This window comes from Scyliorhinus canicula, chromosome 9 (assembly GCF_902713615.1).
Source record: "Scyliorhinus canicula chromosome 9, sScyCan1.1, whole genome shotgun sequence".
In the NCBI taxonomy this organism is placed as follows: domain Eukaryota; kingdom Metazoa; phylum Chordata; class Chondrichthyes; order Carcharhiniformes; family Scyliorhinidae; genus Scyliorhinus; species Scyliorhinus canicula.
In genome coordinates this window covers 69,600,125-69,614,064 of record NC_052154.1, presented here as the reverse complement: position 1 = coordinate 69,614,064, position 13,940 = coordinate 69,600,125, and the positions used below count along the sequence as shown (strand labels likewise).

General features: G+C 50.0%; 1 protein-coding gene across 3 annotated transcripts in view; it reads left to right on the top strand.

The window, feature by feature from the left end:
- cpne2 (copine II) overlaps positions 1–13,940 on the top strand; it is a 360,136-nt gene that overhangs the window by 190,155 nt on the left and 156,041 nt on the right. The gene's annotated exons all lie outside the window — the stretch shown is intronic.

Sequence of the window (13,940 nt, the reverse complement as noted above, 5' to 3'; positions counted from 1 at the left end):
TAGCACTGTTGCTTCACAGCACCAGAGACCCAGGTTCAATTCCCGCCTTGGGTCACTGTCTGTTCGGAGTCTGCACGTTCTCCCCGTGTCTGTGTGGGTTTCCTCTGGGTGCTCTGGTTTCCTCCCACAGTCCAAAGATGTGCAGGTTAGGTGGATTGGACATGCTAAATTGCCCAAGAAATGTTAAGTGGGGGGTTACTGGGTTATGGGGATAGGGTAGATACGTGGACTTGAGTAGGGTGCTCTTTGTAAGGGCTGGTGCAGACTCGATGGGCCAAATGGCCTCCTTCTGCACTGTAAATTCTATGATAATTCTATGAACCTTTGGCTGGACGGCTGATTTGTGATGCAGAGTGATGCCAACCGTGCGGGTTCAATTCCCGTACTGGCTGAAGTTATCAGTGAAGGCCCCGCCTTCTCAACATTGCCCCTCAATGGAGGTGTAGTTATCCTCAGGTTAAATCACTATCAGTCAGCGGGATAGTGTCTATCTCAAACGGGAGAGCAGCCTATGGTCCTCTGGCACTGTGGCGACTGCTTCTCAGTACAGTTATTAGCGGGAACAATTTTTAAAAAATTCATTTGCGAGATGTGCGCTTCACTGGCTAGGCCAGCATTTATTGCCCATCCCTAATTGCCCTTGAGAAGGTGGTGGTGAGCAGCCTTCTTGAATCACTTGTCTGTGAGGTGTAGGTACACCCCCAGTGCTATTCGGGAAGGAGTTCCAGGATTTTGACCCAGTGACACTGAAGGAAAGGCAATATTTTTCCAAGTCAGAATGGTGAATGACTTGGATCGGAACTTCCAGATGGTGGGGTTCCCAGGTATCTGCTACTCTTGTCCTTCTAGATGATAGCGGTTGTGCATTTGGAAGACGCTGTTTCAGGAACCTTGGTGAGTTCCTGCAGTGCATCTTGTAGATGGTACATTCTGGTCCGACTGGTTGAAATCCAAGAAGAGTACGACATTGACATCACTCATGGAACTTCAGTAAGCAGATGCCATTTCTCTCTCGAATCTCCAAGCCATGCTTGACACATTAGTGGAAGCATACCAAAGAATCGGTCTCAGCCTCAAGAAGTCTCAAGCCATGTACCAATCAGCCCCAGGGCAAAATCCAGTCTCTGCCTCCATCAAAACCAATGGAAAAACATTTTGCATACATGGCGAGCCAGCTCTCCTCTAAGGGTGACATTGATGGACCATTCACAGAGCCTCTTTCGGATGCCTAAGGACTTCTGCAACATCCGTACATAGAACGGAAAACCCAGTTGATAGCCCCACTGCAACCAATGGTGGGCAGCCTCTGCCTGCCCGAAGCACACTGCAGAGGCGTGTGGAAATGCGTCAGTAACTTGGCTCCTTCAGTTATAAACAAACTAAAAATGTTTATTAACACAACAACTATTCACAGTGTGAGGGCAACACGGTGGCACAGTGGTTAGCACTGCTGCCTCACAGCGCCGAGTTCCCATGTTCGATCCCAGCTCTGGGTCACTGTCCGTATGGAGTTTGCACATTCTCCCCGTGTTTGCGTGGGTTTCGCCCCCACAACCCAAAGATATGCAGGGTAGGTGGATAGGCCACGCTTAATTGCCCCTTAATTGGAAAAATGAATTGGATACTCTGAATTTATTTTAAAAAAAAATTTTTTTAACAATTCACAGTGTGCTGCAGATTCAATCCTTTCAGTTGTGGCTCTGGGATCGAACTGAGCAAAAGCCCACATGTGCTAGTGATCCCGCGTGCTAGTTACCGATTGGACGAGTGGGTCACATGACCATTCAGAAGATTGCCCTTTAAATTGGCCAACAACAACATCCCTCTCCCCCTTAAGTTCCGTCCTTACCAGATAGAATGATAGTAAACTTATGGAGTTCCCCATAATTTACAACAATGAACATTTTTAATCAGTCTCTCTGATGGCTGCCCCTTCCTCGCAGAGCGCTGCAACTCCACCGACTGAGGTGCTTCTGTTGGGCAGTTGCTGTAGAAACTGTCACACGGGTTCTCTCTTCTTGAACTGAGACTTCAACCTCCTCTGTTTCAGTCGGAACAAAACTCCCGCCTGTCACAGGCTGATTGGAAATGTCACTTCTCGGGCAGCCAACAACACCACCAGCTGGCCATAACAAATCAAGCTGTAACATTGGTTCCTGGGATGCCTCTCGCCCACGCGGATGGTCCACATGTTTCCTCAAAATCCTGTCTTGTACACTGTCACTTCGTAAGATAATGGTCTTGTCTCGGCCACAACAACTCCTGGAACTCAGCCTGGACCACTCCCAAAATTTCTCACGTAAACTGGATCGCCTATTTCGAATGATCTTGCATATTTAGTCAGCACGGTAGCATGGTGGTTAGCATAAATGCTTCACAGCTCCAGGATCCCAGGTTCGATTCCCGGCTGGGTCACTGTCTGTGCGGAGTCTGCACGTCCTCCCCGTGTGTGCGTGGGTTTCCTCCGGGTGCTCCGGTTTCCTCCCACAGTCCAAAGATGTGCGGGTTAGGTGGATTGGCCATGCTAAATTGCCCGTAGTGTCCTAAAAAATAAGGTTAATGGGGGTTGTTGGGTTACTGGTATAGGGTGGGCTTGAGTAGGGTGATCATTGCTCGGCACAACATCGAGAGCCGAAGGCCTGTTCTGTGTTGTACTGTTCTAATTCTAAAAAAAAAACATGGTTCCTCTTTTAGTTGCACAGTCTTGCCTTTATCCTCCCTGCTAAATTTGGGAATGCTAGACTTGGCCTTGTCCTTAAATGTTGACCCATCAATAGTTCTGCTGGTGATCTACCTGTGGTGAAATGCGGGGTAGCCCTGTACACTGGGAAGAACCAAGCTATTTTTGTTTCCAAAGATGTAGCTAATTGTTTCTTCAAGCTAGTGTTGAAAATCTGGACTTCCCACTCAGCCAGTCCATTGGAAGAGGGATGATACGGTGCAGTTTTGAACTGCTTCATCCCGTTGGGGGACATGATACATTAAAACTCGGTGCTTGTAAAAGCCTTTCCGTTATCTGATATGCGTATTTCAGGTACTCCATGGAACGCAAAGCACTGGCGAATCTGTGGCGTGTGCAGTTGTGGAACTCCTCTCATACTTACAGCCATTTGAGATGGGCTTCCACTAATAGTAGAAACATCTTGCCCAACAATGGTTCTACGTAACCTATGTGGACTCGCAGACATGGCCGACCTGACTATTCCCAAGGGTGCATTGGGGCTGCAGCAGGTTACTGATATAATTGGCACTGATCGCAGTGCTTCACTCATCTCTCGACATCAGCATCGATGCCTGGCCACCAAACATAGCTTCTGGAAAACATCTTCATTTTTGAACCCCCGGATGGGCACTATGCAACTCTGCAAGGAGCAATTCCCTTCTTGACACAGGAACAATTACTCTCGCCCCTCACAGAATGATCCCATCCTTGTTGCCAAATGTAGTAACTTGGCTCCACCAGATATAAACCCTCTAAACGTTTATTAATACAACAATGATTTGCAGGGTGATGTAGATTCAGTGATTCCAGTCATGCCTCAACTGAGAGGGCAGCACGGTGGTTAGCACTACTGCCTCACTGCGCCGGGGTCACAGGTTTGATCCTGGCTCTGGGTCACTGTCCGTGTGGAGTTTGCACATTCTCCCCGTACTTGCATGGGTTTCGCCCCTACAACCCAAAGATGTGCAGGCTAGGTGGATTGGCCATGCTAAATTGCCCCTTAATTGGAAAGGAATGAATTGGGTGCTCTAAATTTATTTTTAAAAATAGAATCTAAATGAGCAAAAGCGAGCGCTCTGCTCGGGTGATCCCTTGCGCTAGTTACCGATTGGATGAGTGGGTCACATGTCCCTTCAGAAGATCGCCCCTTAAAGGGGCCAACTACTACACAGTCCATGTCTCAAGTTAATTAGTGTATTTTGTCACAATCTTCCTTTGTATGAATTACAACTCAAATTTGGTGTCATCTGCGAATTTAGAAATTGTGCTTTTGATTCACGAGTCCGAATGGTGGGTGGGATTCTCCGTCCTGCCAGACCCGCCAGCAGCAGGATGCTCCATTCCGGCAGCCGGCCAATGGGGTTTCCCATTGTGGCCGCCGCCACGCCATTGGGAAATCCGCGAGCGGGAGTGTGCTGCCAGCGAAGCAGAGAATCCCGCCGGTTTATGTAAGTTGTGATCAACAGTGGTTTTATCCTTGATCCCTGCAGAACTGTGGGCGAAATTCTCCCAAAACGGGAGAAATCGTAAAACTGCCGTAAAACCTGGGCGGGTTTTACGGCAGCGCGCCCCTTCCCGACGGGGGACCGATTCTGGTCCCCCGTCGGGGCTAGCAGCCCGACGTCGGAGGCTCCGACAAGTCGGGCTTAACGAAAATCGTTAAGCCCGCTTGCCGGAGTTAGCGCCGGCTGACGCGTCATATGACGTCAGCCGCGCATGCGCAGGTGGGAAGACTCCACCCGCGCATGCGCGGGTGACGTCATCGCGTTTTTGCGCGAAACCCGCGCATGCGCGGGCCGGGTTGCCCCTCAGCCGCCCCGCGTATTGATACTGCGGGGCGGCGGAAGGACAAATAGTGCGCGGGCATCGGGCCCGCTGCCCGCGATCGGTGCCCACCGATCGCGGGCCCATGGCACCCTTGGCACGGCCGTGGTACTGCCGTGCCAATCGGTGCCATGGTTATTTTTTGCGAGTTTGTCACGACGTTTTTACGAACGGCAGGACCAGGTGTGTTTGCCGTTCGTAAAAAGGTCGTAAAGGGCTGGGACTTCGGCCCTTCTAACAGCTGAGAATCGCCGCCGGCTGTAAAAAAACGGCGGCAGCGATTCTTGTCGGGATTTCGGCGGGGGGGGGGGGAGAATAGCGGGAGGGCGTCAAAAAAGTCGGGAAGGCCCTCCCCCTATTCTCCCACCCGTCGTGGGGGAGGGAGAATTTCGCCCTGTATTTTTCACCTTTTTGTAATATGTGAAGCTGCCTTTAATTCTCTCTGGTGGGGATTTTCCCACCCGCTCCCCCGATGCTGGGTTGTCCAGCAGCCAGTACAGGTCACCATTGCCCACCAGCTGGATAATCTGGTCCGGCCAAAGTCAATGGCCATTTGTGTTGCCCGCCGGCCGAGCTGCTAGGGAACCCAGACAGGCAGATTAGGTCCATATGATCAGCCTGGTCGGGAGGGCTTCTCGCCCCCCCCCCCCCCCCACCCCACCCCAATAACAGCACAGTAAAAACAGCTCCTTTTAACAAGCATAACATCTTCTCACCCCCCACTGCGCTTCTGTGAGCCAGCCTGCCCAACTAGCTTGGTAGCTCCTGCCCATGGCGCCAAACATTTTCCCACCTATTGTTTCCCCCCCACCGCTCGGACGCACTAATTTAAGAGAAAACATTCCCAGCCCAGTTAACCGAAAGAAACAAAAAGAAAAGAAAAACCCCACATCGAAAATTCACACCTCCATCCCCCACGAGTACAAATGCAAACTTTAACTTATATAAAAAAAATATGCAGCAGCTCCAGGACCGATACAGAAAGCATTACTAATATAGTGCAAAAACAAAAACATTTTTAACGTGAACACTGCTGCAAAGTTCAAACACCTCAGTCCCCTGCCAGCCCTTTCCTTCTGGCGAAGTCCATCACTTCCTCGGGCGACTCAAAATAGAAGTGTTGCTCCTCATAGGTGACCCAAAGATGGGCCGGATACAGCAGTCCAAACTTCACCTTCTTCTTGAAAAGGGTCGACTTTACTTGGTTGAATCCCTCTCGTCTCCTGGCTACGTCCGCGCTCAAGTCTTGGTAATTGCACAGGATGCTGTTCTCCCACTTACAGCTCCGTGTCTGCCTGGCCCACCGTAAAATACACTCCTTATCCAGGTACCTGTGCAATCTCACCACCATCGCCCTCAGGAGGTCACCTACACGCGGCTTCTTCCTTCGTGCTCTGGGCGCCCTGTCCATCTCCAAGGGTCGGGTGAACGTCCCATCCCCCATTAGCTTCTCGAGCATACCCGCTATATATGCCCCTGCATCCGCTCCTTCGGACCCCTCAGGGAGACCAACAATCCTCAAGTTCTGCCGGCGGGACCTATTCCCTACCACCTCCACCTCCTCCTGGAGCCTTTTCTGCTGGTCTCTCAGCATCCCCACCTCCACCTCCATTGCTGTTTGGTGTTCCTCCTGCTCAGTCAGTGCCTTCTCCACTTTCTGGATCGCCCGATCTTGAGCATCCAATCTCTGTTCCAGCCGAGCAATCGATTCCCTAATCGGGTCCAAGCATTCCTGTTTCTGCTTGGCCAAGCCCTCTTGGATAAATTTAATCAACTGCTCCGTCGACCGCTGGGTCGTCGAGCCAGGACTCCGGTCGTCCTCCATGCTTCTTCTCGCTGCAGCTTCAGCCCAGGCCTTCAATATTCGCCTATTTCTTTCTTTGCGAGCACTCCTGGTCCGCCTATCCATGCACTGGTGTGGGACCCCTCCTTACGGTCGCGTCCACTATCAATTTTCCAAGTAAAATCCGAGAAAAATTGGGGAAAAGGTCCAAAGGTCCGACCCGAGCGGGAGCCACCAAATGTGCGGCCTATTCCTTCATGGCCGCCACTGGAAGACCATATCATCAATGTTATATTAATTATATTTCAGTTCACAGAACTTGTTCTATTTTCTTTGTTAAATATAAGAATAACATTATACCCCATAAGCACTTGTTGCAGAAAAGACATTGGGCGAACTTCTCCGACCTCCCGCAGGGTCGGAGAATCGCCGGGGCCAGCGAAAATCCTGCCCCCGCCGTCGCAGAAATTCTCCTCCACCCGGGAATTGGCGGGGGCGGGAATCACGAGCCCCCTGCGGCAATTCTCCAGCCCGCGATGGGCCGAATTCCCGCCGCTGAGAGGCCAATCCCGCCGCCGTGGTTAGAACCACCTCTGGTGGCGGCGGGATCAGCGGCGGCAGCGGGGTCCTGGGGGGGGGGGCGGGGCGATCGGACCCCGGGGGTGCCCCCACGGTGGCCAGGCTCGCGATCGCGGCCCACCAATCGGCGGGGGGGGGGGGCCAGTGCCGTGGGGGCACTCTTTTTCTTCGCCACCGCCACGACCTGCACCATGGCGGAGGCGGAAGAGAATACCCCAGCGCGCATGCGCCGGTGGTGATGTCAGCGGCAGCTGACGCATCGGCGCATGCGCGAACCGGCGAAGGCCTTTTGGCCAGCCCCGGCACCGTGTGTCAAAGGCCGTTGGCGCCAGTTTTGCCGCCAGCCGGCGTGGTGTCAACCGCTCCGGCACAGGCCTAGCCCCTCAATGTGAGGGTTTGGCCCCTAAAGGTGCGGAGAATTCCGCACCTTTGGGGAGGCCCGACGCCGGAGTGGTTGGCGCCACTCCGCTATGCCGGGACCCCCTGCCCCGCCGGGTAGGGGAGAATCCCGCCCATTGTTCATCTGGCTGACCTTCCATCTTGCATCTTTCATAAAGTTGAGCTCATCGAAAACTCTGCCCATTTCCTAATTCACACCAAGTCCCATTCTGCAAACCACCGCCCCCATCACTACTCATTGGCTTCCAGTCCGACAATGCCTCAGCTTGAAAATTCTCATTCTGGTCTTCAAATCCCTCCGTGGCCTCACCCTTTCCTATCTCCAACCACCTCCAGCTCTACAACATCTGTGCTTCTCCAAATCTGGTGGCTTACACATTGCCAGTTGGCATTGCTCAGCCATTAATGGCTGTGCTTTCGACTCTCCTTAGTACCCACCTCTTTGAACAAACTTTTGATCAGATGTTACAATACCTCCTTCTGTTGCTCAGTGTCAAAATTGCCCCTGTGAAATGCCTCAGAACATTTTAAAAAGTCTACAAAAACGTATTGTTGCTGCTATGGCCTCTTCTAAAAGTCGCATTGGAAGAACATGCTAATGAGGTAACTGTGATGAGTTGCTTCAGTGAATCTTAAAGGAGGAGAGAGAGCTAGAGAGATGGAGAGGGTTGCCGATGGAATTGTAGCAGCTCTTAGAGTCTTGAAAGCTGAAAGGCATGAGTGATGAAAATTAGCGACATGCAGGAGGCCAGAATTAGAGGAGATTTGTAACGCTGGAGGAGATTACAATGATGCGGAGAGGTGAGGCCATGGCGCGATTTGAAAACTAGGCATAATTGGACCGGAAAACAATACAGGTCAGTAAGCGCAATCATGATCAGTGACCCATTGGTGTGAATTAAGATATCAGGGTTCTTATTGACAATGTCCTGATCGAGAGGCAGCTCCGAAAATGGTTTCATTTGTATTAATCTGATCCATGAGCTGTAAGCAGCAGGCAAGAACTCTTGTGACTCTCAAACTGTCATCACCACGTGGTGGCATGAACAAAAAGACATGAGACGTCGTTGAAGATGGTGGTGCTGATACCAGATCAATAAAATAATAGATCAGCAGAATGATCAGAACTAAAAGTATACAACAGATGTTAGATTTCCACATGGTCTCTCAGATAAATATGTTATTTGCACAATATGATGGTGAAATTTGAGTTTTTAAAAAAATCTGGAATTAAAGGTCTAATGATGACAGACCATTGTCGATTGTCATAAAAAGTCCATCAGGTTCACTCATGTCCCTTAGGGAAGGAAATCTGCCATCTTTACCTGGTCAGACCTACATGTGACTCCAGATCCACAGCACTGTGGTTGATTCTTGAATTGCCCTCTTAAATGACCAAACAAGTCCCTCAGCTCAGCAGCAGTTGGGATGGGCAATAAATGCTGGCTCAGTCAGTACCCATGTAAATATAAAAAATAAATAAAAAGGATTGACAGTGAATACTCCACCAGGTGTAGGGGTGCACAGGAGATGAGCCTTTATAAGAACATAAGAACATAAGAACTAGGAGCAGGAGTAGGCCATCTGGCCCCTCGAGCCTGCTCCGCCATTCAATTAGATCATGGCTGATCTTTTGTGGACTCAGCTCCACTTTCCGGCCCGAACACCATAACCCTTAATCCCTTTATTCTTCAAAAAACTATCTATCTTTACCTTAAAAACATGTAATGAAGGAGCCTCAACTGCTTCACTGGGCAAGGAATTCCATAGATTCACAACCCTTTTGGTGAAGAAGTTCCTCCTAAACTCAGTCCTAAATCTACTTCCCTTATTTTGAGGCTATGCCCCCTAGTTCTGCTGTCACCCGCCAGTGGAAACAACCTGCCCGCATCTATCCTATCTATTCCCTTCATAATTTTAAATGTTTCTATAAGATCCCCCCTCATCCTTCTAAATTCCAACGAGTACAGTCCCAGTCTACTCAACCTCTCCTCATAATCCAACCCCTTCAGCTCTGGGATTAACCTAGTGAATCTCCTCTGCACACCCTCCAGTGCCAGTACGTCCTTTCTCAAGTAAGGAGACCAAAACTGAACACAATACTCCAGGTGTGGCCGCACTAACACCTTATACAATTGCAACATAACCTCCCTAGTCTTAAACTCCATCCCTCTAGCAATGAAGGACAAAATTCCATTTGCCTTCTTAATCACCTGTTGCACTTGTAAACCAACCTTCTGTGACTCATGCACTAGCACACCCAAGTCTCTCTGAACAGCGGCATGCTTTAATATTTTATCGTTTAAATAATAATCCCGTTTGCTGTTATTCCTACCAAAATGGATAACCTCACATTTGTCAACATTGTATTCCATCTGCCAGACCCGAGCCCATTCACTTAACCTATCCAAATCCCTCTGCAGACTTCCAGTATCCTCTGCACTTTTCGCTTTACCACTCATCTTAGTGTCATCTGCAAACTTGGACACACTGCCCTTGGTCCCCAACTCCAAATCATCAATGTAAATTGTGAACAATTGTGGGCCCAACACGGATCCCTGAGGGACACCACTAGCTACTGATTGCCAACCAGAGAAACACCCATTTATCCCAACTCTTTGCTTTCTATTAATTAACCAATCCTCTATCCATGCTACTACTTTACCCTTAATGCCATGCATCTTTATCTTATGCAGCAACCTTTTGTGTGGCACCTTGTCAAAGGCTTTCTGGAAATCCAGATATACCACATCCATCGGCTCCCCGTTATCTACTGCACTGGTAATGTCCTCAAAAAATTCCACTAAATTAGTTAGGCATGACCTGCCTTTAACGAACCCATGCTGCGTCTGCCCAATGGGACAATTTCTATCAAGATGCCTCGCAATTTCTTCCTTGATGATATGCTGAAGTTTTCCTTTTAACATTTATCCAAAAGAAAAATGCACTCTTCAGTGTCATAGTTGTTCTGATCCTTGACTTGATTTTCAAGCTTTTGTTGAGGTTTGGTTGGGGATCAATAATATGTGTTTCAAGTAGACAAAGTTTGGGATTCGAGACACTTTTTCATGTATAAAGCCTCAAGATTCCATGAGTTGTGAAAAATCAAAAGTAAACTTTATTATACAAAGTCAATTTTATTTACAATATCTACCTTATACTCTAACATGCAGGGTAAATATAAGATGCATGTGGATTGACATGCTAACTGTGGTCGAACACACTACACAACACAATAAATGGCAGATGCAACCAAGACAACCCAGACATCAGTAAACACTGAGAACCGAGCTTTCGGTGTTTCGTATTCATGTGGTGCGTGGGTGGGAGCAGCTGCACGAGCTGAATTTAGCACGGTTGGTGGAACAGGTGAAAGGGGATTTCAGGAGGTGGGTACTCTCGCTGGTGGGACGGGTGCAATCGATGAAGATGACGGTCCCCCTAAGGATCTTGTTTGTGTATCAGAATGTCCCGATCTTCATTCCTAAGGCTTTATTCAGGAGGGTGAATGCAGTGATCTCAGGGTTTGCTTGGGCAGGTAAAGCCTTGCGGGCGAACAAGCTGCTGCTGGAGGGGGAGGGGGCATGGGTTAGCTCCCCCGAATTTAATGAACTGTTGGGCGGCGAACATAACCATGGTTAGGAAGTCGGTAGTTCGGGAGGGATCAGTATGGAAGTGGATGGAGGCAGCCTCTTGTAAAGACACAAGTCTGGGGGCATTGTTGACGTCGCCTTTGCCGTTCTCTCCAGCCAGGTACTCCACAAGGTGGCGGTGACAGCCCTGAGGGTGTAGAGGCTGTGGAGGCAGCACCTGAGGCTGGAGGGGGCTCGGTTTGGGCACCGATCTGTGGGAACCACCGGTTTGTCCGGGGGGGGGCTGGATGGGGGGTTTTGGGGGTGGCAACTGGCGGGGATTGAGCAGTTTGGGGATCTATGTGCTGAGGGCAGCTTTCCGAGTTTGGAGATGTTGGTGGAGGAGTTTGAGTTGCCCACCAGAAATGGATTCCTGTATTTGCAGGTGAGGGATTTTGTCCGGAAGCAGGTACCGTCCTTTCCTCACCTGCCACCCCAGGGGCTACAGGACAAGGAGGTGTCAAGAACAGTGATAGTGGAGGGTGGAATGTCAGAAATTTACAAGTTGATGGATTGGGAGGGACCCCGATATCTGGAAAAGATTAAGTTCGCCTTGAGAGGGTCTGTGGAGGGGTTTGTCTGGAGATGTCAACCATTCATTGACTTCTTTGAGAATAGTTAAGATGTCAAGTGGGGGGGAGAGTTGGTTCGGGAGTTGGAGGCTGGGCTGTGGAAGGAGGCTCTGAGGAGGATGAATGTATCCTCGTTGTGCGCTAGGCTTAGCTGTATTCAGTTTAAGGTGGTCCACAGGGCGCACATGACGGTGGCTAGGATGAGCAATTTTGAAGGGGGTAGAAGATAGATGTGGGCAGTGTGTGGGTGGGCCTGCGAACCGTGTCCAAAACTTGAGGAATTCTGGCAGGGGTTTGCCAACGCTATGTCAGCCGCCCTGAAGGTGAAGGTGGCACTCTGCTCCCAGACACCTGACCCTGGTTTTCGGGCCTTTTTTATTCTGCACAGGCACGCTAGCCCAAAGAACGTAAAAATTGCAGAACTCCACATGTGTAGCCTGCTCCCAGGGTGCACATGTGCAAAAGCTCCGAGGTCTGTTAGGAGTTTGAGTCTCAATCTTCGTTCTCACTGAGGCCAGTATAGTTTTCATAACAACAACTCCAATGTTTAACAACTTGGAAAGGTCAGTAGGTAATAAAGGGATTGTACTTATTTTAGGTTGCAATTGATGTCATCCATTTTCTGCATAAAAGTACCAAATGAGCTCCTGCGTTTGGTGATTGTAGATCTGAGTAGATGCAATACAACTGAGCAAGCACTTGAGGGAGCACAGGAGAGCTATAAATACACAGGGACAGGAAGTGAGGAGACACTTCACAGAAGGGGGACTTGGCAGCAGGACTGGCAGACACAGGCAGGCAGCATTTGAGGTAGCTGCAAGTTAAGCTCTGAACACAGAACAAATTCACAATAAAGCATCTTCTCCAACTTTGAGACTACGAGCTTTATTAAGACACAAGGAACAACACACTGCGCACATTTAAAACTCACTTGTGGCGGTTGGAATAGCTCATAACAGTGTCCACATGGGCGGGGTGAACTCCTCAGATTCAGAGCGGGGTCCTGCAGAGGGAGAGGTTAGCGGTGGGGCTGGTGCTGCTGAACTTTTTAATAGTGGGCAGCCAATGTGGCGGAGCTGCTGGATTCATTTGGGGATCAGGAAGTTACTTGGGTGTGGGGTTGTGCTTGTGTGCTTGGAGGCTCTGGTGACGGCGTCTCTACTGTTTGCCCCAACGAAATAGCAGATAGTATCAAGGTGGGCCTCTATCTGTAGGAACCCTGGGCGGGATTCTCTAATCCTGCGGCAGAGTGTCCACGCAGTCGTAAATGCCGTCGCGTTTTACGGCGGCGTGAATGGGCCGACCAGACGACTAATTCTGGCCCGCAAAAGGGACCAGCACGGCACTGGAGCGGTTCACGCCACTCCAGCTGCTGATCCCGGCACGAACTGGGCGCCACGGGATCCGCGCATGCTCTGCGGAGACTCGCGTGCCGGCCCCGGGCTGAGAGCATCCCGCCCCATCTGTTTGAACCAGCGAAATTGGATGCCACATTTGGGGGCGTGGAAAGGCAAGGGTTTGGAAAGGGTAAGGGACTTGTATTTGGAGGGTTGGCTTTCCAGCTGGGAGGAGCTGAAGGATAAAGCAGGACTTGAGAGGATGGATATGTTCAGGCACTTTCAGCTGCTTGATTGGGTTAAGTGGGCTTTTATGACATTTCCGGAGGCGCCACCATTTACTTTGCTGGAAAGGATACTCCCCTGTGTGGGGTTGGAGGAGGGCAGCACGTCCGGGATATACATACGGATCATGGGGGAAAAGCGTGTTTCAGTTGAGGAGGTGAAGGGAGAAGGAGCTGGGAGCCATTTTGGAGGAGGTGTGGAATGAGTCCCTCCGCGGAGTGAACGTTACGTAATCCTGCGCGAGGTTAAGTTTGATGCCGCTCAAAGAGGTGTTCAGGGCACACCTCAACAAGACTAGAATGAGTCGGGTTTTTTGAGGGGTTGAAGATAGGTGTGAGTGATGCACACATATTCTGGTCCTGCCCCAAGTTGGTGGGGTTTTGGGGGTCCTTTTTCAACACTATATCGGCAATCCTGAATGTGGATCTGTAGCCCTGTCCATTGGTAGTGATCATTTGGGGTGTCGGTCCTGCCGGAATTGAGGATGGGCGGATGCTCTAGCTTTCACCTCGTTGTTGGCTCGGCGGAGGACGACACCAGCCAGTCCGGCATCGTGGTTGGGCAATTTGATGAAGATTTTGTACCTCGAGAAGGTCAAGTTTCACTGTGGGGGGGGGGCAATCGATGGATTCTATCATAGATGGTGGCTGTTAGTGGGGTGGGGAGGGTGGTCTATGTTTTCTTTTAGGCAGAGTTGGTATAATTGTTGCTAGGAGTTTGCCTTTGTGGGCAGCTACATGTTTTACTGTTGTTGCGTTTCATATAAAATGTTAAAAGTTCAATAAAAATATTTTCAAAAGGGAACTC